Genomic DNA, 25,481 nt, shown 5'->3' with positions numbered 1-25,481 from the left:
TATCGGAAAGACGAAGGTGATGGCAAGTGGTAAAGCATGTGGTGAGGTGGAAATAACTGGGAAGTGGCCATGTGCTCTGTGCAGGAAGGGTATCGGAGTGAACTCCATTCAATGTACAATGTGCGCTGAGTGGGTTCATCAAAAATGTAGTGGTCTGAGAGGGTCATTAACCAGTGTGGCAGCTACATTCAAATGTAAGGTGTGCACAGAGGGAGCTGCAGATGGAGGAAATGTTGAGTTGGATCTTGGAGACGGCGTGAAGCTGGAAGGTGTGAAAACATTTTGCTACCTCGGAGACATGCTGAATGGAGAAGGTGGATCAGACTCGGCAACGGTTGCTAGAGTGAGATGTGCATGGAAGACGTTTCGGGAACTGAGTGGCATGCTGATGAGGAGGGGAGTGTCGTTGAAGCTGAAAGGAAAGGTGTATGCTGCATGTGGGAGAAGTGTTATGATTTATGGGAGCGACACATGGGTAATGAACGTAGAGCAGCAACGAAGGCTGGAAAAGGTGGAAATGCGAATGGTTCGGTGGATGTGTGGAGTATCGTTGAGAGAGAGGAAGACAAATGATGAATTGCGAAAGATGATGGGAATAGAGCCTGTGATTGATGCTGTGAAGAGGAACAGGTTGAGATGGTTTGGTCATGTGTTGAGGAAGGATGAAAGTGACTGGTTGAGAAGAGTGATGGAAATGAATGCAGAAGGAAGTAGAGGACGGGGAAGACCAAGAAAGACTTGGCTGAAGATGGTGGAAGAAGAAATGTGGGCAAGGGGGTTAACAAGGAGAGATGCAGAAAATAGGGCAAGATGGAGAAGATTGTTATGGGGACCGCAAGGCTAACCCCCGCTCTAGCAGCGAAAATGGCCTTAAAATGCATGTTGTTGTTGTATACGATAAATTATTTGATTTTGAAGTGATTCTTCACCATTGAGAGATAGGGTGAAATGTGATATATAACATGATATTTAAAAAAAGTTATGGACGAGTTATGACTAAGCTTGGTGGATGGGTTGGGATAGGTGACAAGAACAAGCCGATTTGATTTTGGGTCAGGTCAAATACAGATCTGGCCTTTCAGTGGGATACAAATAATGAACTGTTCAGCTTGGCGGAGGTATGCTCTCTACCGAGTGCTGTTGTAGTTTTAGTTGAAGATGCTTTTGCGCAGATTATTATCATTTTGTATGCATCCTGTGGCTGCTGGTTGCATCTCACTGCTTGCAGCGCAGCTGTGCCCACTGTTCACAATATGTTGCTACCCATTTTGCCGACCTCGGAAGGATGACAGGCTGAGTCAGCTCACCTGCTGTTATTTAACGGAACGACAGGGACTCAAACTCAAGACCCTAAGATCTTATGCCAGCCACCTTAACCGTTAAGCCAACATCAGGCTTTTTGCACAGATCATAATACTATTGTTGTCTTGCTGAGGAGAAGATGAAGGCAAAAATGGTGCCTGTCTACCTACGATGGTGTCAATGTAAACTCGTAAAATCCATTTTGAGTTGTACACTCCCCCCTTTGGTGGTCGTCCGTGGTTATACGCCCTGTGGAGATCGTTCATTGTTCCAAATGATTATTTTGGAAATTATACTACTTTAATTTTATGCTCGGTACCAAATTATGGAGGCATTTTGAACATGGCCATGTGCTACGTTTGGCGTTAACATTTTTAATATTAGAGGTGTGTATTGAACAAAACAACTTGTTTCCAAAACTTTGACCGAAACATCCCTTTATGGTCCAAAGGGTGAAGCCTGTTTTGTTTGTATATTATTTTGAGAAATGATTATTGAATTCCAGGGCAACTCTATATTTATTTTTATTTCCACGTCAGCCTTTTGCACTTGTTTCTGGTTAAATATTTCACATTTCAATTACCATTAAATCAGTGTCACTCCATTTGGTAAGGAACTTCACTTCCCATCTGGTCGAATTTTTTTTTTGCAGATAATCCACTTTATTGTGTTTTACAAGAGACTTGATGTCAGCAGTGTTTTCCATTTGCATTCTCTGTTGTCAATTGGATGTGCCAGACCTCTGGCAATAAGTGGATTTGCGTTTTATTGCCTCTAATTGGAAGATGTAAAGTCAAACTTGTCCTCTTTTCGATTGATAATCGGGGTCACTTGAAATCTCGTCCCATTTCCTGTGTTTAAGGGGACCGAGGAGGGGTGAATTTTGTTGCTTCTTCTTCTTTCAGATGTAGGACATGGCTGCTGGCAGCGTCATTTGCTGGGGGTGTGGCTGTGCCACCGATGCAGTTCCCCCTGTAGATTTGAGCAGAATTTGTCATTTGCTCAAGGTGCTGGCAATAGTTCACCTACTCTTGGAAAAGTACACGGTGGGAAGTTTAACATCCATAGACTAATGCTGGCAGACCGGACACCCATCCGAGTTATGGCGCACAGCTGGATGGCTCGCCCTGCCTGTGAAATACCAGGATGACAGTTTTTAGCTTGGATGAGATTCAAACCCCGGTTAGACAGCTCAGAGGCAAGTATGCGTAACTCCAGGCTATATGAGAAACCAGTATTAAGTAAACGTGATCCCCAGGAAGAATCAGGTGACTTTACCTTGCCTTCCTCTTAAATTTTGCTTTTGCTTCAGCCTCCAGCTTGTGAGTAATCAGTTACAGTATTAACTATTTCGGCACGAGATTACAAACGGGGAAGTACTACATGGAATATGAAGCATTACCAAAACAGAACCAAAAATGTAAAATCTCTTCCAGATATTTGTCACTGATTACAACTTGAGCCTGGTGTTGGCTTAGCGGTTAGCGTGCTGGCTTGGGATCCTAGGATCCTGAGTTTGAATCCCAGTCGATCGTTGAATTAACGCCATGGGGGTTGACTCAGCCTGTCATCCTTCCGAGGTCGGCAAATTGAGTACCAGTTCACTGCTGGGGTCGATTGGGGTCGATTCACTCTGAAACTGCCCTCTTATGCTGCATTAAATACTGGATAACATGGACAGGCCATTGTGTTATTCAGAGGTTGCAAATTCTCTCCCATCATCTCTATTCGGTAAGCCGGTGAAAGATCTCAAAAAATGGGACAAACATGGCTGGAATGTTTCATCCGGACTATTTCACCGCATGCTGTGCACGGCGTGTAAAATGCGACTTATTCTGCCAACATTCCGTATTTCCGCATAACTTAAAATAGCACCTCAGCATCTTGTGCACCAAGTAAGGTGCTCAAAGGTTTAAATGCTGCCAGGACAACATGCAACATACGCATTTAAGTTTGTTCTGTAAGAGTCAATAAAATTAAACTCATTCATTGAAAATCCCTTTGGATTGCTGTTCATTACAGCATCTCATAACCTCGCGACTGCAAATTTGCTTTTCATCACTCACTTTTTCAGTAACTGCCTCATGAAGTGAACATTTGTCGGTGACAACCTAAGCATGTAGTACATTAAGAGTGCATTAAGGATTAGTCTAAGTGGCTGCACAAAGGTCGAGCGTTTTAAAATCCGAGTTTATTGTAAGAGTGGATGGCAATATTAAAATTTATGAGAAGTTAAGTTTCCTAAAAATCCGAATTTCTTATTTACTTGCCAAGGTTACATAAGTAGTTTTCTGGCAGAGTCATTGCTTGATGCCCTCTCACCCCTTTACCCTCCAGAGATGACATCGTCACCCACAAATGCAATCTACAGAAGGATGATTCTTGTTAACTGAAGGATTTTTTGCAGATAATCTGAGAAGTTGTACTGTATGAGACGTATTATTCATGTAGAAGATGTAGAAAATTTTAGTGGGAGAGGAAGGAAAGGTGGTGGGTGGGAATAGTCATAATGCCTTTCTCTAGTAAAGGTAGGAGGCCATGGTGCCAGTTATTCCACCACAATTCAAATTTCCTTCCCTTTATTTATATGCCACCATGTCGTTGATGTTGTCATCTTTAGGCCATGAAGTCATACCACTTCAGTGTTTTTTCATTTTCTAGAAAATTAGTGAATAAGTGGAAAAGAAAACTCCTTTAACTGATTTAGCTATGTTTTGGTGGTTTGTCAAGATATCAAATTTGACCTTGTACTTCACATCCTTCGTTTTCTGAGCATCACCAACTGGCCTGTACCAGTAGCTGCACTCGTAGTTCCTGATTTGGTCACCGTTGATGAGAAAACAGGACTCCAGTGAAAGCAAAACCAAAAATTCCAGACTCGGCCAGTGAGCCTCGCATGAACTGGCAGTTCGTGCTCCGGCAGGTACAAACCGGGAACGCTTAAACTGTGGAGAGAGCACGTCATGGCACCCCGTCCGTGCCCTCTCCCTTACACATTAAACAATGGTCGCGGAAACACGCAGGCGAGCTCTCAGTTGAGCTCTGCATCCTGTCGATATGACCAGTGCTAGATTTTCACTCATCCTGTCACAGTGTGCATTGAACACGTTGGTTACCAGAGCAACAACACCTCTGGGGAGACGTGAGATCTTTTGGCAGGCGTTTGGACGCTATCTTGGATTTTGGATAAAGCGGCAAGCTATAGAGAAGATATTTATCTTGCATATCATTGTTGTCAAGTATCTTAGGAGTGGGCTTGGGAATTCTAGGTTAAGGTCCTGATTTATTTACGTGTTATTGAGATTATGCAGTATTTACATATTTTTATTGTCCTGGTATATTTTCGTATTCGTTATGGTGGGTAGGATAGCTGAGAGGTACTCGCCTTTGAGCTGTCTCTCCTGGGTAGGAATCTTGACCAAGCTGCACACCCGTCACCCTGGTGTTTTGCTTGGATCAATTGCAGGGTGAGGGATCGATGTGCACACCATCACCCATCGAGAGCATGTTGAGCCAGAGGACATGTGTGCCAGCACTGGTCGGCGGTGGACGGTAAATATACCACGGTGTCTTTCAGAAAGAGGAGGCGAATTATCACTGTCACCCTGGCCATATTACAAATTCCTGCTGCCTTCAGTCGTACATTGGTCATGTGTTGTTGAGACCAAATTTCCAGCAAACATACAGTACATCATGCTGTCTGACCTGTTTGAGGCATCATATATTGCTAATGTTATATTGCAACATTGCAACATAAATATCCGTTGACGAGAAATGGATAATTGTCGTAATAAGCACTGTGCTGCCATTTCTTTTTCCTTTTCCTTTTTTTTTTGCCCCAAACCAGTCGTCAGTCCAGCTGGAGGCTTACATGTTTGGTCTGGTCCACCCATCCATCCGTGCGTCTATCCGGAGTCTCTACTTGAAAATGACCTAATGCATTCCTTTCATATTTGGCGCATGCATGCAATAGTATCTGGGCATGAGGCACGTCAAATGATTTTGGGATACAAGCCAATTTGAAATTTGGGGAGTTAAAAAAATATTATAGAAGATAATTTAACCATCTCATTTGATGTTACCTGTTAACGTTTGCAATTTCCAACACCAAGAAGCTCCTGTTTTGGTTTGATGAAGCCCATTTTGCTTTTTGTTTTACCATCTGCACCGCCTTCCTGTCGGCCTGGACTCAAGGGAATTGAAAATCTAGGCCAAATCCTTCCATGCCCTGGCAGCTAGAGCTCTGCCAATGCAAGGAAACCGCTGTTCAAAAGACATATATCAACAGGCTACTGCCCACAATCCAACGACGTAATGATACCCTTACATAATGAACCCCTGTGCTTTAGACCCTGATATGGGCAGCAGCAGCAGCAGCAGCAAAGCTAAGGAAAATGTCGTTATGCTTGTATTTTGTTTCAGTTGTCTTTTAGCATTCGTGATGTGGATTACAATAGGACATCGGGATTGTGCTGGAGCCTTCTTCTTTTCACACCCTACCGAGATGTTATTTGAGCAATGTATAGACAGGCTGCACTTTTCTGATGCTACAGCTTCGAGGTAATATCTGTTGGACAGTGTTTTTTTTGTTGATGATGTCACTTGATTTTTGAAAAGGAAAGGAACATTTCATTTGCATCATTGCTGAGTTAACAAGCAAGCAGTGTTACCATGGCAGGTGCTCCTCAATGCCAGGTACATTTGCTATGTTGGAGATAACGTGTATCCTCAATTGCACTGTGTTATGGTAAAACTCACCGGCCCTAGAACAGAAGGCTGAGAAACACTGCTGAGCTATGGTTGGAAGTGCAAAAGATGATGATCGTGCTGGCTGGAGAAAGCTTCCAAATGATGGGCGTAACATCAGCGTGGGATGCTCATCCTCCATCGTAATGCAACGTTACTAAGCGAGAGGTGGCTTCCGGTAGCGCACAGGACTGGGCGTGTCTGAAAACTGCAGTGATTTCATATTTGCTTTTCTTGTGCACATCGTAATCTAAATTGGGTTTCCTGGACAATAGCTTGCCTGATATTAATTGTGATTGCAAGATTTCTACTTGTATATCATGTTTTGGAGATTGACCAATGATAAAGGGATTTGGGAGGGGAGATGCTTCTATGGAGACTGTTCCTGTGATGGATTTGATGTGTGAAACTTGCCGGTTGAAAAACAGCATCGGAATGCAGTGATAGTCACAATTGTGCATAAAATGTACCCGTAGGGGGCTTATGTGTTCATGAGCCTTGTAAATATGCGACTTTACTTTGGCACTTCAACAGGGAGGCTCTTCGGCATCATTATAACTGACAGCTAAAACTGAAGGTTATAACTGACATTTGTCGTGGTGTCCAGACAGTGTGTCCTGTCGACAGAGGAAAACCAGACTTTGTCAAGGCTAGTGTTTGTCCCTTTCAGAGCCGACAATTCAAATGATACCTCTTATCAACTGAAGGTTGACAAAGGTGTGCTAACTGCCAAAGAAAGCAAAGTAACGGTGATGTTTCAGGCACTGGCCCTTCATCGGAGCACGAGGAATATGCTGCATCAGTCCATCGACATTAACCCTTCGTCCCTCTTACTCTGATGAAGGGCTAACACCTGAAACGTCACCCTTGCTTTGTAAGAACAAATATGTAAATAAACTCACGAAAAAAATAAAATTTCACTTATAACTACCATTCAAAACAGCTGATGGTGTTTATGTCCACACTATGTGTAGTACGTGTAAGCTATACCTGGCATTCTCAGTTTTTTAGTTGTAACTGATAGTGTATACGAGAATTTACAGTAAACATTGCTTTGAGTACAACAATGCCACAAAGATAGAGAAGAAGGGCGTGTCATAAAAATTGAAGACACATGGTGTAAACACAATGTCATTGTGCTCATACAGTGGCCTGCAAAAGTATTCACCCCCTACCAATAATGGCACATTTAGATGAATTACAAGTTATGCAGAAACAACTTTTCCAAATGAACTTCTTTATTGATAACTGCAGAGATCAAATGAAACACTTGTAGTTGAAGTAGGTCACTGTCAGGAATCACTTTTCAAAAACATGTACAAATCAAAATTCACTGGTTGTAAATGTATTTAAATTCACTGGTTGTAAAAAAGTGCCCCTTGGTTCAGTACTTGGTGGAAGCAACTTTTGCAGCAATGACCGCTACGACTCTTTTTGGGTAGGTCTCTACCAGCTTTGCAAAGTGATATGGTGAAGTATTTGCCCATTCTTCACGTGAAAATTGCTCTATTTCTGCAAAGTTTGATGGAGATCGTCAATGGACTGTGATCTGAAAATCTCATCATAAATGTTCAATTGGGTTCAAGTCATGACTTTTACTGGGCCACTCAAGAACATTTATTTTCTTCTTATTCAGCCACTCCAGTGCGGCTTTAGTTTCGTGCTTCGGATCGTTGTCCTGCTGAAATGTGAATCTCCTACGCAGTTTAAGATTCATGGCTGACTCGAGCAGGTTTTCATCAAGGATTCTCCTGTACTTTGCACCGTCAATTGCCCCTGTTACCCTGACAAGCTTGCCAGTCCCTACTGATGAAAAGCAGCCCCAGAACATGATGCTGCCACCACCATGCTTGACAGTAGGGATGGTGTTGATTGGGTGATATGTAGTGTTAGGCTTGCGCCAGATGTAGCGCTTTGAATTTAGACCAAAAAGTTCAATTTTTGTCTTGTCTGACCACAAAACTTTTCTCCACATGCCTGCCGTATCATTAAGATGCTTTTTCATAAACTCCATATGAGCTTTTACATGACATGTGTCTTTTTCAGTCATGGCTTCTTTCTTGCCACCTGTCCATGGAGGCCAGCTTTGCGAAGGGAACGAGATATTGTTTAATTGATTAACACTGACCACTTGGACATCGAACCTTGCAGATCTTTCAAAGTTATTGTTGGATTTCGAGTGACATCCCGATCCAGTTTCCTGCTTATCCGGCTGCTGAATTTGGATGGTCGACCTGATCTGGGTAAATTCTGGGTGGTATGATACCTCTTCCACTTCTTAATGATGGATTTCACAGTACTCAAAGGGATAATGAATGACTTTGAAATCTTCTTATAACCCTCTCCTGAATGAAGCTTTTCCACCACTTCATGTCTGACTTCTTTGTAAAGCTCCTTGGTCTTCATGTTTGCCTTGTTGGTTGACAGTGAGTTGCACCTTAAAACTCCTTCGATAAGTGGGTGAGATGATTTTTTTTTTTAAGTTGAACCACTGATTACAGACAGGTGAAACCTATTACATTTATTTTGTAACCTTTCAAGCAAATAATTTGCTCCTGAAATGATTTAGGGTTAATTAGGCAAAGGGCTTGAATATTTGTGCAACAGAGAATCATCTGATTTTCTCTGTTAATCAAACTTATTCACAATTTATCTGCATTTTTAGCTTTATCACTTTGGAGTAGCTTGTGAAGACTCTATTTATAAAGTTTGATTTGAAAGAATCTTGAAAAAAGATCAGGTGGCATCAAAATGTGAAAACCTTGGAGGGAGGGAGGGGGGGGGGGGGGGGAAATACTTTTGCAAGTCACTGTATATTACTTACAGGCCTATCCTGACACACCCTTTCTTAGTTTTATCCCCGTTTTCCTCAATATAATTCTGCAGTATAGTACAGCATGTACCTTCATTGCATTATAAATCATATTTTCTCTTAAACAATAATGGCAATGACGCCAGCATTTGAATAAAACAATATGGTTGCACTTGCAACTATGTGCAACATATTCATTCTATATGAATAATCATATAAAACGATCATTCTATGTGACTTTGTGACGTGCTCTTTATAAGGATGATTGTTTGACTACCTCAAGCTTTTTTATAAGATAGAAGGACAGTGGAAAGTTATGACCTTCAAGTGATCAGTATATTAACTTTTGGATGTCACATGGACGTACAAGTTACTCCTCACACCAAATAAAATTAAGTAATAACTTTAAACTGTGAAATAAATTATGGATTCACGTTTCAGAAAGCTGAGTTGTGCGCTTGCAAACCACGGCTATTGAGGAAAGAAGCTCCATTGGAAATTTGACGTGCAACATGGAATATGTCACAATTATATCCTCAGCTGAACTGAGCGATCCTGGAAATTTGCTTGTAAATCACGTCTCCTGCACACGACCCTGTCAATTCTCTCTATAAATTAGCCACTCATGCGGTCTCAGTCAGTTGAAGAATGACTAGGCACCATTTAACACCAAACTAATTGGTTCGTTCCATTGGCAAATTTTGGAGGTGGGTTCATTTGGAATGTCGTTGCTTCACAATAAAGCACAATGGTCTTTGCCATGTCATTTCTAAGTCACTGACAAGGTAATGTCAGACTAAACTGTTCGCGGAGAAACTTTTGTTCAGATTGGCGAAGAGATACAGTCCTTCGTAAGAAGTGTCATCTTGTCAATCTTGCCAGGTTGGCAGTTCGATTCCAACCCTTGCCAAAGACTTCCAACCCATAAAATGGTACATGCTGCTACCTTGCTTGATTTGATGCTCAGCATTTAAAAGGATAGCGTACGGCCAAACTTCATCTGTTGGCATCCATGGGGAGAAGAAAAATTATCCTTAATTGCCCCAATGAATGCGGATTGAAAAGTAACATCACAAATATGACACTGTCGGTATCCAGAGTGCCCTGGGGAGTGTTTCATTTACTCTGAACCTCGGTGGCCATTTATCTGAAGTCAAATCGTCATTTATTTGTCTGCATGAGTGTGTGTGATTTGAGTTTCTCCTCCATGAGCCTTGGACCCTGTAGAAAAAAAAAAAAATCATTAAAACAATGACCTGAAATGAGCAATATAATTTCACCCAGACAGTTTGGGCCAGGCTTCATGCCAGTGGTAACATGTCCGGAATACCACTCCTCAGCATCCTTTCAACACCACCATTGACAGCAGTGCATGCAATAGGCAACACAATATCACAACTGGTGTGTGAACCATTGACAAGGTGTTCTTTTCTCTGACATGTTTACATTCTGCCTAAATTTCAATAATGCACATTCGTGAGTCTGGTGCACATTCGTGAGTCTGGTGACAAGTTGCTGTGCAGTTTGCTAATTTGTGTCGTTAGTTAGCATGCTCGGTTTGGCGAGGGCAAGCTGATGGCTTGGGCTGGCATTCATGTTGGCCACAGAACAGATGCAGATTCTATCATCGTTTGGAGAAGTGTCAGATACAGGGATGGAATTGGTAAGCCTGTAGTCATTCCTCTGGCCCAACTTCATATTTGTGGATGACAGCAAGCATCCACGCTATGCACATGTCGACACTGAACTTTAGGATCGCTAAATCACTTGCATGGACTGAACTACATGATCTGCAGACTGGAATCTGATTGAACATGCATGGGACATCTGAGTTCGTGCTTGGCCTATGGTATCTTGATCAAGTGGGTGTGGTCCTGGCTGAACAATGGAGCAACATCCCATAGCAAGGGCTGGACCATGTAAAGCTTGTATTGGCGTCATCGCTGGTCACACATTATTTAACCCATTTACACCAATGTAAACTTTGCTGCCATAACTTGTAGACTGGTTCTTTGCCAATTTTCATGCTAATTTGCGACAGCCATCTTGTTACCTCTGCCACTGAAGGTGGGCAGAGGTTATGTTTTCACCCCTGTTTGTCTGTCGGTCTATCTGTGAGCAGGATATGCCCACAAGTTTTGGACGGATTCGGACGAAACTTGGTGGGCAGGTTGGGTGTGTGACAATAATGCATTGATTTAATTTTGGTGAAGACCTTGATCTGGATATGAGAGTGTTTTTCAATTTCTCAAAATTGATTCTTCACCGTTAAGAGATGGGGCCAAAAACGATATATAGCATGATATTTTAAAAAGTTGTGGACGAGTTATGACAAAACTTGGTGGATGAGTTGTGTTGGAGACAAGAGCAAGCTGAATAGATTTTGGTGTGCCAAGGACGAATGGTCTGGATCCAGATAGAGATGGGAGATGCCATGAGGTCGCAGCAGACCACAGATTTTAAATCCTGGAGGGAGACCTTGAGATATATGGGGGTATTGGGGGATTAATTAATTGAGGAGGGCATTAAGTTTATACTTTGAGTAGATAACAAGTAAAGTGTTTTCTGGGAGAATGCATGCTACATGGAAGTGAAGGGGGACAGACAGGTGAGAGGGCAGGAAGAGCAAGACCATAGTAGAGCTGATAAAATACTACAAGGCCACCAACTTGCCGACAGCGAGCAAGAACCATGCCCTGAGACTCAACTTCTTGTCGCAAGATACCATTCTCGTATTCCACAGCCCCAAGGAGAGCAAGATGGGAAGTAACAGCCATTAGGTAGATCCATTTATATTCCATGACGTGTCGATGAAGACCATTTTAAGCTGATCAAGTATTAGATGAAGGACTTGATCTTGCAGAGAATTATCAGGTGTTGGCCAGCTTGGATCTTTCCAGGACATTTAATAGCTGACGGTAAGGTCCTGTTCCAGAAATTGTACTTCTCCCACATTCTAACCACGGAAGTATTTTGGACGATTTGCCAGTTGGTCCTTTTGGAGGAAAATGAAGTGAGAATATTAGTCTTTCTTGCACTGAGACAAGATATTATCATCCAGATAGATGACGAGTTGCTTTTATTGTCCCCCGTCGCACCGCGGAGCGAAAGGGGGACTATGGTTTTCCCCTCCGTCCGTGTGTCCGTCCGTCCGTGCGTGCGTGCGGGTGTGCGTGCGTGCGTAAGCGAAGGACCGCATTCGAATTTGGTGTGTGGGTGCAACCCACGTCAAAATCCAAGATGGCCACCACCATATATATGTCTGAACCTTGTGAACGAAATATCTTGAAAAATAAGCAAAGTACCAACTTCTAATCTGGTATTTGGGTGTATCTAGGCACAAGGAGGAACGCTATTGAAAATTGGGTCGCCACGTCAAAATCCAAGATGGCCGCCGCCATGTATGTCTGAACCTTGTGAGCGGAATATCTTGAAAAATAAGCAAAGTATCAACTTCTAATCTGGTGTATGGGTGTATCTAGGCATAAGGAAGAACGCTATTGAAAATTGGGTCGCCACGTCAAAATCCAAGATGGCTGCCTCCATGTATGTCTGAACCTTGTGAGCGAAATATCATATCATAGCATATTTTCTGCGTCTTCCACTTTGTCAATTCACACTCACCACATTCAAAACATCACTCAAGACCCACCTGTTCAGCACTGCATTCAACATTCAACCCACAGCATTTAACCCCTGACTATCACTTCTCCTTCTTCCTCCTTTTGCTTTAAATATTTCCCTATTGATTCTTGTCTTTTTGCAATTGTTGTTTTCATGTTTTGTTATGCTTTATGTTTTGCACTCTGTCAAAGCGCCTTTGGGCTTCATGAAAAGCGCTATACAAAATAAATGAATTATTATTATTATTATTACATCACTTCCCCGACGGGGGACCTCGGCATAATTTTCTCAAGATCGGCATAGATGGAATCTGTCATGCAGTCTTCCTGTTTCGGGTTGAGGAACTATCCTTACATTATTTACTCGATACAAAATCCTTTTTTAACACCTTTTATTTGTACAAAACGCAATACAGTGTTGATTTGTGCAAATATGCAATTGAGATTTTGTTTCGACTTAACTGAGCTAACACATGCAAAATTGATGTTATGAAATTATTAAAAGCCATTTTACCCCTTGAGTTTTATAACCCAGTACTGCTGTGTGGTTGTGAACCTAGGGGTGGGTAACTCCGAGATATAAATTGAAGAAAATATTATATTATCTACTTTGCATGTGTCTATACAACAGGCATTTTAAGACCATTTTCCCTGCTAGAGCGAGGGTTAGCCTTGCGGTCCCCATGACGATCTTCTCCATTTTGCCCTATTTTCTGCATCTCTCCTTGTTAACCCCCTTGCCCACATTTCTTCTTCCACCATCTTTAGCCAAGTCTTTCTCGGTCTTCCCCGTCCTCTACTTCCTTCTACATTAATTTCCATCAGTCTTTTCAACCAGGTAAGCTAACAGGTGGGCAATGAAGGGCAGGACAGAGTAGGATTCCTACCTCCACACCATTCCTGCCACCACACCTCCCAACCCCCCACATATCACACCACCCCCATACCTCTTCCCCCCCACCTCTCCCTCTGCTCCCACTGCTCCCACCTTGCCATACCCAGTGCCCACCCCCTCCCCCCCCCCCCCACACCTGGACCTCATGGACTATCTGCCTGAATACCAGCCACTGCCCTCCCAACTCACCCATACCCTGCCACCTTCTCCTCACCCATCTCCACCCCGTCTTGGTGCATCACCCCTACCACAGCCCCAACCCCTCCTACAGCCCCAACCACCCCAACCCCTCCTACAGCCCCAACCCCTTCAGCCACAACCCCTTCAACCACCCCAACCCCTCCTACAGTCCCAACCCCTTCAGCCCCAACCCCTTCAACCACCCCAACCCCTCCTACAGCCCCAACCCCTTCAGCCCCAACCCCTTCAACCACCCCAACCCCTCCTACAGCCCCAACCCCTTCAGCCACAACCCCTTCAACCACCCCAACCCCTCCTACAGCCCCAACCCCTTCAACCACCCCAACCCCTCCTACAGCCCCAACCCCTTCAGCCCCAACCCCTTCAACCACCCCAACCCCTCATGCAACCCCAACCCCTACAGCCCCAACCCCTCCTACAGCCCCAAGCCCCTCTTGTTGGACGGCACAACTACACGACTACACAACCAGTAGCCTGGTGTTGGCTTAGCGGTTAAGGTGCCGGCTTGGGATCCTAGGATCCTGGGTTAGAATCCCAATCGATCGCTGAATTAACGCCAGGGGGGTTGACTCAGCCTGTCATCCTTCCGAGGTCGGCAAATTGAGTACCAGTTCACTGGTAATTCCCTGTGCGTCGCAAAAGGCGACTAACAGGGTTGGTGGCAGGAAGGGCATCCGGCCATAAAACATTGCTTCAAAAAGGGGACCACGGTGCCCAAAAAAGGTCAACCCCTGCTCTGCGGGGAAAAATGGTCTCCAAAGGTGGTCAGTCTTCTCAACCAGTCACTTTCATCCTTCCTCAACACATGACTAAACCATCTCAACCTGTTTCTCTCCACAGCATCCATCACAGGCTCTATTCCCATCATATTTTGCAATTCATCATTTGTCTTCCTCTCTCTCAACGATACTCCACACATCCATCGAACCATTCGCATTTCCACCCTTTCCAGCCTTCGTTGCTGCTCTACGTTCATTACCCATGTCTCGCTCCCATAAATCATAACACTTCTCACACATGCAGCATACACCTTTCCCTTCAGCTTCAACGACACTCCCCTCCTCGTCAGCACATCTATAGAGTCCAAGAATGCATTACGTTTGTTTTTCTTTTCTCATCACAAATTTGTAATAACTGATAGAACAATTTGGAATGATAACACCAGATAAACTATAAAAACGTTTCTATCTATCAAGTCTGTTGATGTTATCGATGTTGGTTTCTGTTTGCACTAATACCCTCATGCATTGGGTTTCCTGCAATCAATGGGTATGTCAGCATAATGATAAATTAAATAATAGTTAGAAGCCCATACTCCTTGTGGAACTCCGGCATACCAATCACAACTCGTCGAGAAATGTTTCTGGGCTAGCACCAATGAGTAAACTATTAAAGTTCCAAAAGTACTGTTCTGTGGAAATATTTAACTGAGCAGGTATTTAACTGAAGGTGGTGGGACTCAGGAGACTCAACTGAAGGTGGTAGGATCTTGTAACTTGCTGGCGATAAATCAACTCTTTTTTTGTGAAAATCACATTGGATGGATCTCTAATGTACATGAATAACCTGTGCTGGCAAATGGGTCCTCTGACTCAAAGCCCATCCAAAGCTTTGAGGTGAGTGCGCATATCTCTACGGCTATCCTGTCAGCTCTTAAGTCAGCATAAAGTCATAAAATAGGAAGTTCATACATGTGAGTCTCATGTGAGATATTGTACACCGCTCCTTTCCTATTCCATCTCCAGGTGCTTCGTGACATCACTGCCGGGCACCAAAGGGGGCCCGGTGATGACGCGCACTGAGAGGGAGTACTGTACTCGGTTATCACCCAGTTTGTTTGTTTTCCATTTATTTTTTTGGTATACAAAGTCGAGGCTCATGTAAGAGCAACACATAAAATACAAAGACATGAATAGAAAACACATAAAACATATAATAAATGGAGCAGGAGACAAGGTGGAGAGAGATAGAAGCACAACAACAATGGAGAACAGAGACAGTGGTAGATGTGTGGAAGGGAGAGGGTGGGGGGGTGGGAAGAGTACATGGTATAAAACAAATGGACACTACGAGGAGTTTCAGGAAAGAAAAACGGTATTTAAAAAAGGTGGATTTGGGGTGTTTTAACAGGGGTAGAAAAGATCAAGGTATTTGGTGGCATGGGGGTGGTGTATTATGAATAAGAGATGGTGGTGAACAGCTGTTTTAAAGACCTGGAGGGAGGAGTGGGATTGAAGAGAGTGAGGGAGTTTGTTCCAGAGGCGGCAGAAAAGAGGAATGAAGGAGCGAAGGTGAACAGAGGGTCTTGATTTTGGCAGTTTAACCATAAGAGGGTTGCTGGCAGATCTTGTGCGTCCTGCAGGAATAATTGGGAGACAGAGCACAAACAGAGCTGGGTGTGCTAGGCCGTAGAGGAGTCGGTAGAAGACAGAAAGACCACCAACCTGTCTGCGGTGAGAGAGAGAGAAAGGCCCTCGGAGTTAACTTCATCACGGGAGATTCCAATGATTCTAAAAGTCTTGGTTTCTACAGCATGAAGCCGAGCTGGGTGTGGGGTAGGAGCACCAGCCCAGAGGGGAGAGCAGTACTATTAGCCAATTGATTAAGAAATTAATTATTTTACGATTATTATTTATTTATTTTAATTACGCAATGAATCAATCAATTATTGTACACCTCTCCCTCCTAATACCGTCTCTATGTGCTGCACGAAGGCATCGCCGAAGGTGCCCGGTCAATGTCGCTCGCTGGAGGATATGTTATTTATTTATTTGGCATGGGGGTGGTGTACTATGGATGTAGCTCTCCTTGTTCATTATTATTTGTAATGTCAATTTGAAAGCATAATTCCTTTATTCTCCATTTCTCAGTTGTCTTTCATACATATTATTCTATTAGTTTGACACACTTCTCCATGGTCCCTCTGACCCTTCCTCTAACGAAATCTAATAGCATTTTGTCAAAACGTCTTCCGAAACTGTTACTTGGTCTGAAAACGCTGTCATGCATTCTTAAAGTTCCTCCCACAGAGCTGCCGTTGTTTTCCTTGTTCTTAAGGAAAACTTTCCTTGTTCTTCGTAATGCTGAATTCACTTTGCTCGCTACATGAAACGTCCGATTAAATTCCTGTTATATGGGAAGTGGTGCACCGTCTGCACTTCTTATCTGTTTTTGTCGTGTCTTTGTCTTTCCAATCTTTTTCCCTTTTTATCCCGGTCTTTTATGGAATACGGTACACAGCACAGCTGTCATCATGAATCACAGAGGAAGGAAAACATATCATTTATATATCACGGCTATATTCATCTGGGCTGTCAGGATGGCCTAGGCCCTCAAGGTACCCACACTAGTCTCTAAGCCGTATAGCCTGGGTTTGAATCTCTGCCCAGTTATGAACTGTCATCATGGTGATTCATCAATGTGTGTGCCGTCATTCAGATAGACGTGAAACTCTGTGTCCCATCTGCCGGCATTACTTGGTGTATGTTCAAGATCCCACGGTGTCCTTCGTGAAGAGTAGGCGAGCTATCGGCAGCACCCTGAACAACTTCCAAATTCCGGTATCGTGACTTCCTGTGTCGGAGTGGAGACCTGTCCGGGATTGTAAACCTAGCCAAGAAACCTCTTCAGCAGAACCGATGCTCTGTATAGAACATGGTACATGATGATATACTCATCTCATCGTCATTGTGATGGAGACCTACTGTGTTTTAAGGCCATGGTGCTTGATAAAATGGTTATTATTTTCTTCGTACAACACACATATTGCAAGCATTAGTTTCTTATTCATGATAGCTGTAAATATTTGTGTGTGTGTGTGTGTGTGTGTGTGTGTGTGTGTGTGTGTGTGTGTGTGTGTGTGTGTGTGTCCTTCATAACTCCAAAACCATGAAACGAAGCGGCCCCAAACTTTGCATGCATACTTATCGAACTTGAAGGGAATGCATAAATAAAAACTGGGTATTTGGATGTTTTTAAACCCCCTTTTTGAAGATTATTTATGGTGTGTTCATCTCAAAAAAACAAACAGAATAAGCCTTACCAAAATCGAGGTGTGCTATCTTGCTCAGCCCTCTGTCACATTGCTGGGGTCTTAAGCCACCATTTTGTTTCAGCCTATTCAAACGTGCCTCACCTTGGATTCATACCTTATAGGATGGGCTGTCACTCTACTGCACTGGGACCTGTGATATTTGTAGGAAACCCAAGGATTTGAACCATCTGTTTTTAGAATTCCCTCCATATGACAGGCCCAGATTGCATATATTTCAAAGTATTAAAGAAGTGGGGATTGGCAGGTCAGATCTGCCGAACATTTTTGGCCATTTCAACCAAAAGCAATTGGCTTTCTTTCTATCGCTTGCCAAGCCAGTTTCCTTATCACCTGTTCCTTATCAACCATTTAGTTGGAGTGCTTGCTTGAATGCTTAAGTGGCTTAGCAAGCTCTCTACAATCTGCTTGATAATGGTACACTGCGGTTTCACCATTCTCTCACCTTTCCATTTGCTGTAGTTTTGCTTCAATATTTGTAATGACCTTGTTGCTCAACTTTGAGTGATATTCTTCGACGTTTGTTTGTTTGCACGGGAAGGGGTGGGTTGGAAGTCCGGGGGGGGGGGGGGGGAGCCAGTGGGGTGGGATGAAGGAGGGGAAGGGGTGGGAGCCTTGGTGGTAGCTACAGGTCGAGTCTCATACATTAAGGGAAGCTCATATTATAAACACTTTTAAAATGCTACGTGCTGTTTGAAAACGATGGGTAGTTTGCCGTCCTGTTTGAACGGGATGTCTGGAGATGCCCTGAGACATTTATATATTTATAATTAATGCAGCCTTTCCTTCTTCTCCACTCATGCTACCTTCTCTTCTCCTCCACTCATGCTTTCCCCTCCCCTCAAACTGTCTACCCTTCCCCTCCCCTCGCGCTTCCTTTCCTTCCCCTATCTTCACGTTGCTTCCCCCTTTGCCCATGTTGCCATCCATTTTCTCTCCGCTACCCATCCTCCCCTTCCCTCCTCCCCCATCCTCCCCTTCCCTCCTCCCCTTATCCATCTTCCCCCCATCCTCTTTCTCTCTCCCCCTCCCCTCCTGTCTCTCCCCCCTCATCTCTTGATATGTCTGTCAGCGAAGCGACTCTGCATTGTCCGGCAACTAGTCTATAATAATAAAACGGTAGTGTGTGTGTGTGTGTTTTTTTGTGTTTGTTTGTTTGTGTGTGTGTGTGTGTGTGTTTGTGTGTGTGTGTGTGTGTGTGTGAGTGAGTGTGTCAGTGTGTCAGTGTGTTAGTGTGTCTCCTCCACAACTCCAAAACTGCAAAGCCAAGCAGCCCAAAACTTTGCATGCATACCAATGGAACTCCAAGAGAGTGCATGAATGTTAACTGTATGTTGGGGTCAATGTAAACACCCCTGTTTTGAAGATAATTAACAGGAGTGTGTTCTACATGCTACGATGTTTGTTTGTTTGCACGGGAAGGGGTGGGTTGGAAGTCCGGGGGGGGGGGGGGAGCCAGTGGGGTGGGATGAAGGAGGGAAAGGGAAGGGGAAAGGCAAGCCATGGCAATACGGTAGACATCGCTCCTTTCTTTTACGTAAGCAGTTTTTTTTATTACACGAGATCGCATTGTTTCACATTTTTGTGTGAGCTACTTTCTTTATATTATTAATTAATATAGATATAAATTATTATAGTTAATATAGTTTATAGTTAATAGTTGTATTAATATACCGATTAAAAATATACCTATAAAAAGCCAACGTCGAATCGAACCTTTTGGTGAAAATATGGTATTCTCCCTCCACCCCCCACCTGCTCTCCCCCGTCCCCCTCTCGCCATTCCCGTCAGTGAAGCGACTTTGTTGCCCTGCTATGCTGGACACCTTTGCTAGTTCATAATAAAACTGAATATGAAGCTTTCATCCCATTCTATTAAAACATATGGGAATTGAATGGCTGAAAAGTGAAAATCCTTCCAGTCTTTATTCAAAACTTGCAGATATACCCCTCAAGGATGGATGATGTGATGGAAACAACAACAACAAGTGAATCCTCTTGGATTGCGCTGAGGTTCGGGCATGGAATTTCTAGGAGGAAGTATAATTTGTATCCAATGAAAGTACATGTAATATGGGATCGAGTAAGCTTCACCAGTGCGCGTGCGCGAATTTACGTCACGTCGGCAGCGAGAAGGCGTTCCCCAACACGAACCAATCGGGAACTGCCACGCCCACTTATATGATCTCAGAATTCCTGTGACAGGAATTAGCGTTACACTGGCTGGAAGTCATTCGCTAGAGGCGCTTCCTCAGCGCCAATCACCAGTGCGCGTGCGCGAATTTACGTCACGTCGGCAGCGAGAAGGCGTTCCCCAACACGAACCAATCAGGAACTGCCACGCCCACTTATATGATCTCAGAATTCCTGTGACAGGAATTAGCGTTACACTGGCTGGAAGTCAATCGCTAAAGGCGCTTCCTCAGCGCCAATAATCACCACCACTACCACCACCAAACAAACACTACAATCCTGTGACGGTTGGGCTTCAAGCTCAGCCTGAATGCTGCCATGCCATACAGCATGGCAAGCTCTCCGAGAAAAGTCTGCTTTTGACTGTGCCAAGGGGAAAAATTTACGATTTGATGGTGAATTTAGATGTCCTTAAAGTAAAATTTTAAGACATCATTTAGTATTCCAGCAAAGTTTGTTGACGATGCGCATGATAACGAGAGAGGGAATAGGAAATGGAATTTGACCCAGACGTCAAACGACCTTTCATTTAATATATATTTATAATTCCATGTTATAAACTGTTTCTTATTCCTTAATTTTCTCATAATCTTAACCTGTTTTATCTGGGGCATATTTGGTAGTTGTTTGGTGTTTGTTCTTTCACTGAATAATGACATTCCCAACTCTCTCCCCCATCCATCACCCCTACCTCCTCAAACCCACCCGAGGCTCTCCTGTCTCCCCAGATGTTACATGAGAGTGGGCATTAATTGCAATAATAAAAAGCTAGAATTATGATACAATGTCAGAATTGAGGCCATACATTTTTTAAAACACATTCTGCAGTTATATTTGTATCTTAGTGGGCATGGTGGCTTTTGGAAAAGACATTCCATTGACATCCCAGAGGTTGTGGCTTCAAATGTGAATGATGGCATCGGTGCGAAACATTTGTGCTTTTGGCTTGTGGGAATGTCTGTAAGTAATCCCAGGAGAACTAACATGTTGATGAAAACCCACAACTAGGTCACTATAGACATTAAGAAAGAGAGGTTTTCCCACCCTATCTGCTTTTGTCTATGAAGGTGTCATTACACTTTTCTTGGTTGGTTTATAAATGACACCTTGGGATGGACGCTCACACCTCGTCCTTGCTGCAACCTGTATCGCATCGCGGAGCATTCGTATTACTGTACGGATGGTATAAAGCTATTGAAAGGGTGGCGATTAGTTGCATCATGATGCAAAAATGACACCCACTAATTATATAATCATACGTTATGCATGACACATTCATGACTAATTGCATTGAGTGTGGAATTTTGCTCTTCTGTGCAGCAGGAAGTATATTCGGCATGAGTAATATATATATATATTGTTGCGGATCTCGAGCCCGTCGACGTACTAAGGGGGGGTTAAACCCTTCTCCCCCTCGAGCTTCGAGTCCACGAGGCCGCTTCCCACTTTACACTTGTGGGGGGCGGATTGCTGAGCAATTCCAGCCGCCAACCCCGCAGTGAGCATGTGGAAGGGTTTCTGGTCAAATACCCGAGTACCTTCGATACACACGCCGCTGCGAGGACGGGGGCTGAACCTCACACGAGTCACGCTGGGTTTATACGCCCGAGCGGTTTGCGTGTCACGTGACTCGTGCCGTTAATTATTACTAACCCGATCGAGCGGTTTTATCTCGTGCAATGCGAGGCCAATTGGGAAAAGACGTGAACGGCCAAGTGGAAGCAAAACACAGGTTTATTACAATTTGTACAATGACCAGAGAGAAGAGACACAGGGTAGAAACTTAATCGTTCTTAACTTAAATTACCCAGACAAGGGCCCTCTGACTCACGTGGGGAAAGGGATGAAGAAGAGGATGCGCTCAAAGCGCAGCCGCTCCGTGCAGTTCGCCCCAGACGGCTCGTTGGGCGTTCCCCTTGGTGATGTTCGTAGCAGGGACGTCGGCCTCAGTCGTGCACGCACGGGAATCTCCACAGCGCGTCCCGAAGTCGGCGCGGCGAAGCGCACGTGCAGGGCGTCCAGGCAGGAGATCGTTAGAGCACAGGGCCATGAGAGGGATCGTCCTGCGAGAGCGTTTATCTTGAGAAAGCGAGGGCAAACAAAAGAGGCAGCCAGGGAGAACAAGGCAGAAGAGAGCAGGGGCAGAACGCTGACTACAGAGAGAGCGTTGAGAGCTTCTTGAGTCCGGGGGCAGAGAGAGCGCTGAGAGCTCCTTGCTCAGACTTCGACCTTAGAGAGAGACAGCTTGGGGGTCCGGGGCGGGGCTTATATCCCCCCGGAGCCCCCACTAGAATGTTCCAAAGGCCTCCACTGGCCACCGGGGGTCACGTGTCGTGATCTCCCCCCCATCACTTACTCCCCATAGTCCTTATTGGCCGCCGTTGCTGGCCACTCCCCCTTAGCTCTATTGGCTGTTTGCTGCTTGCCAGCCACTCCCTCTGGCTCCTCCCTCGGGCCTCCTCGACTTGTCCTGGTCCTAGCACATGGCATTCCAGGCCCACTGGGGCCTACCCTTACGTATCTGTCTCAACGCATACTAACACAGGGAAGGAGACTATACTTAACATTTAATAAGAAATAACTGAACTAAAGCGAGGCTACATGTTGTGGTGCAACTAACTAAAAGGGGGGTTGTCTTTATTTTAAAAACCACAACAGTACAGTCACATGAAAAAATAAGTACACCCCATGTAAAGTTTTGACTTTTTCAACATATTTCAACATACAGCTATTTGATCTTCATTTCAACAATATTGATAGATAAAGGTGATATAATATAACAGATATCATGAAACATTTACATTTTGTAGTCCATTGTATAATTTAAATAAACATAAATGCAAATTTCACATGTGGAAAAAGTAAGTACACCCCTACATTTATCACTACTTCAAACACTTAAAATTAGAATCAGGTGCACCAGCTCAGGTGCAAATGATTAGAACATCGTTAGAGAGGATCTTGGAGGAACCTGTCTTATTTAAACCTCAGACATTTAGTTTGGTTTGCTCTTTGTTGTTGAAGTGTGCGGCGTCACCATGCCTAGATCAAAAGAGCTCTGTGAGGCGTTCAGAAAGAAGGTTATAGATGCCTACAAGTTTGGGAAGGGATTTAAAAAGATCTCCAAACAAATTGAAATCAATCATTCGAATGCCCGGAAGATCATCTGCAGGTGGATAAGATTCCAAACAACTGTCAACTTGTTCAGGCCAGGCCGCCCCAGCAAGTTCAGCCCGAGAGCAGACCGCAAGATGCTGAAAGAAGTCTCTAAGAACCCCAGAATGTCATCACAGGACCTACAGGTAGCTCTTGCCACTGCTGATGTCAAAGTACACGAGTCTACCATTAGAAAGAGGCTGCACAAAATTGATCTACATGGGAGGTGTGCCAGGAGGAAACCTTTGCTGTCCAGAAATAACATCAGGGCAAGACTAAAGTTTGCCAATGAACACCTAGGCAAAGACCAGCACTTCTGGAACAATGTGCTCTGGACAGATGAGTCAAAGGTAGAGCTATTTGGCCACAGTACCAGAAGGTGGACCTTGCAACATGACAGTGACCCTAAACATAACAGTAAATCCACCAAGGAATGGCTGAAAAGAAAGAAATGGAGGGTTCTAGAATGGCCAAGTCAAAGCCCGGATCTAAATCCCATCGAGATGTTGTGGGGGGATTTGAAACGAGCTGTGCATGCAAGAAACCCCTCAAACATCGCACAGCTGAAAGAATTCTGCATGGAGGAGTGGGCAAAAATTTCTCCCAGTCGATGTCAGAGACTGGTAGACAGTTATATGAAACGCCTACTTGAGGTTGTTTCTGCCAAAGGGGGCAATACCACCTATTATAGCCAAGGGTGTACTTACTTTTTCCACATGTGAAATTTGCATTTATGTTTATTTAAATTATACAATGGACTACAAAATGTGAATGTTTCATGATATTTGTTATATTATATCACCTTTATCTATCAATATTGTTGAAATGAAGATCAAATAGCTGTATGTTGAAATATGTTGAAAAAGTCAAAACTTTACATGGGGTGTACTTACTTTTTCACGTGACTGTATATATCTACATATATGTATATATATTATATATATATTGTTGCGGATCTCCCGAAGCCCGTCGACGTACAGAGGGGGGGGGGGGGTTTAACCCCTTTTCCCCCCTCGGGTCTTCGTGTCCACGAGGCCGAGTTGCCACTCCCGCAGCGAGCGTGGAAAAGGGTATCGGGTCGACTCCACACGTACCTTTTGTACCCACGCTGACACGAAAACGGGGACCGGACCTCGCACAAGCCACGCTAATCGAGTTTGCTGAGCGGTTTGCGTATCACGTGACTCGTGCCGTTACTTTTATTGATCCCGATTCGAGCGGTTCTATTCGTGCTATGCTAGGCCAATAGATGGAACTGAGGGGGACGATCAAATGGAAGGAAAAACGGGTTTATTTACAATGTACAAGGCGAAGAGACACAGAGCAGGCTTAAGCAGTTTTAACAAATCCAGACAAAGGGCCCACTCACTCACGTGGGGAAAAGGAGGAAGAGCAAGTTCGCTCGCCAAACGCGCCTTGCCGTCGGTCGCTCCCGGACAGCTCGCCGGGCGTGGGCCTCTGGTGTTCACGGCACGTGTGCAGGGAGCCCAAGTAGGAGGGTTGTCGGCGTAGGTGGCTCCGGAATGGATCGTCTCCACAAGCGCGATTAATACAGCCGCAGAGCGCAGGGTACAGGGCATGGGGAATTCGTGTACAGAGAGGCTATAACAAGCAATTCAATCCACTCGTGGTGGGACAACAGCTCGGACGGAGAGACTCACTCGTTCTGCTTCTCACCGGTCTGACACGGGGCGACTCTCTGACTGATTCTCTCTCGCTCTCTCGACGCGGGGGCTCGGGGCAGGGTTTTATATGGCCCCTCCCCGGCCCCGTTACATCTTCTGTAACACTCACCACAGGCGTGCATTCTCCTTCACTCTTGACAGCGCACTCTTTCCCCATGCACCTGTCCGTTACACACCTTTCTCGCGCATCCTCTTGCGCACACTCTTTCGTTACTTCCTCCGTTACACTTACCACACCGCGCTTCCATGTGCTCCCTCGCACACGCGCTACGACCGACTCACTCTCGACAGCACACTCACTGGTCGGCGTGCACTTTTTCCTCACACACCCCATGGTCGGACATTCTCGCACACCTCTTTTTTCGCACACCAGACCTGTCGCACACTTCACCAACGGCCTCTCACGAACACCCGGATCCAAACCAATCCCCAAGCCGACTGAAGCTTTCCTCACATCATATGCATTGCCGAATATTTCGCCACTCACCTTGGCACCTCGTCTCCGCACCTCTTTTGCCACCTGCAAACTTTTTATTTGGTTAGTGAGCATCACATTATGAGTTGAGCACCGACCTTGTACATATTCCATTACTTCCTCCTTTATCTCCCTCTTAGTTTCTGTCCGTCCCTTCTTAATTTCACTCACCTCGTCTTCCACTTCCTCTAATTTTTTCTTCACCTCTCTTATTTCCCGGTGCGTCTCCTCAAGTTCGTCCTCTAAGGCTACCGTGACCGTCTCTATGTGCATCCTCACCTGCCGGTCCTTTGTCTCCATTATCTCTATTATCTCTGTCACCTCGTCCAACTTCTTCGTCAA

The 25,481-nt window shown here is 44.5% G+C and overlaps 1 protein-coding gene across 3 annotated transcripts in view; it reads left to right on the top strand.

The window, feature by feature from the left end:
* CDK17 (cyclin dependent kinase 17) overlaps positions 1 to 25,481 on the top strand; it is a 219,809-nt gene that overhangs the window by 37,760 nt on the left and 156,568 nt on the right. The window contains exon 2 of one of the 3 annotated variants that reach the window (XM_068130387.2): positions 17,018 to 17,236. The exons of the other annotated variants lie outside the window; for them this stretch is intronic. The gene's annotated coding sequence lies outside the window, so the exon portion shown is untranslated. The remainder of the gene's footprint in view (positions 1 to 17,017; positions 17,237 to 25,481) is intronic. 3 annotated transcript variants of the gene reach the window in all.

This window comes from Myxine glutinosa, chromosome 11, assembly GCF_964187855.1.
Source record: "Myxine glutinosa chromosome 11, kmMyxGlut1.1, whole genome shotgun sequence".
Classification (NCBI taxonomy): domain Eukaryota; kingdom Metazoa; phylum Chordata; class Myxini; order Myxiniformes; family Myxinidae; genus Myxine; species Myxine glutinosa.
The sequence above is the reverse complement of the archived record's forward strand: the minus strand, read 5'-3'. Positions and strand labels throughout refer to the sequence as shown.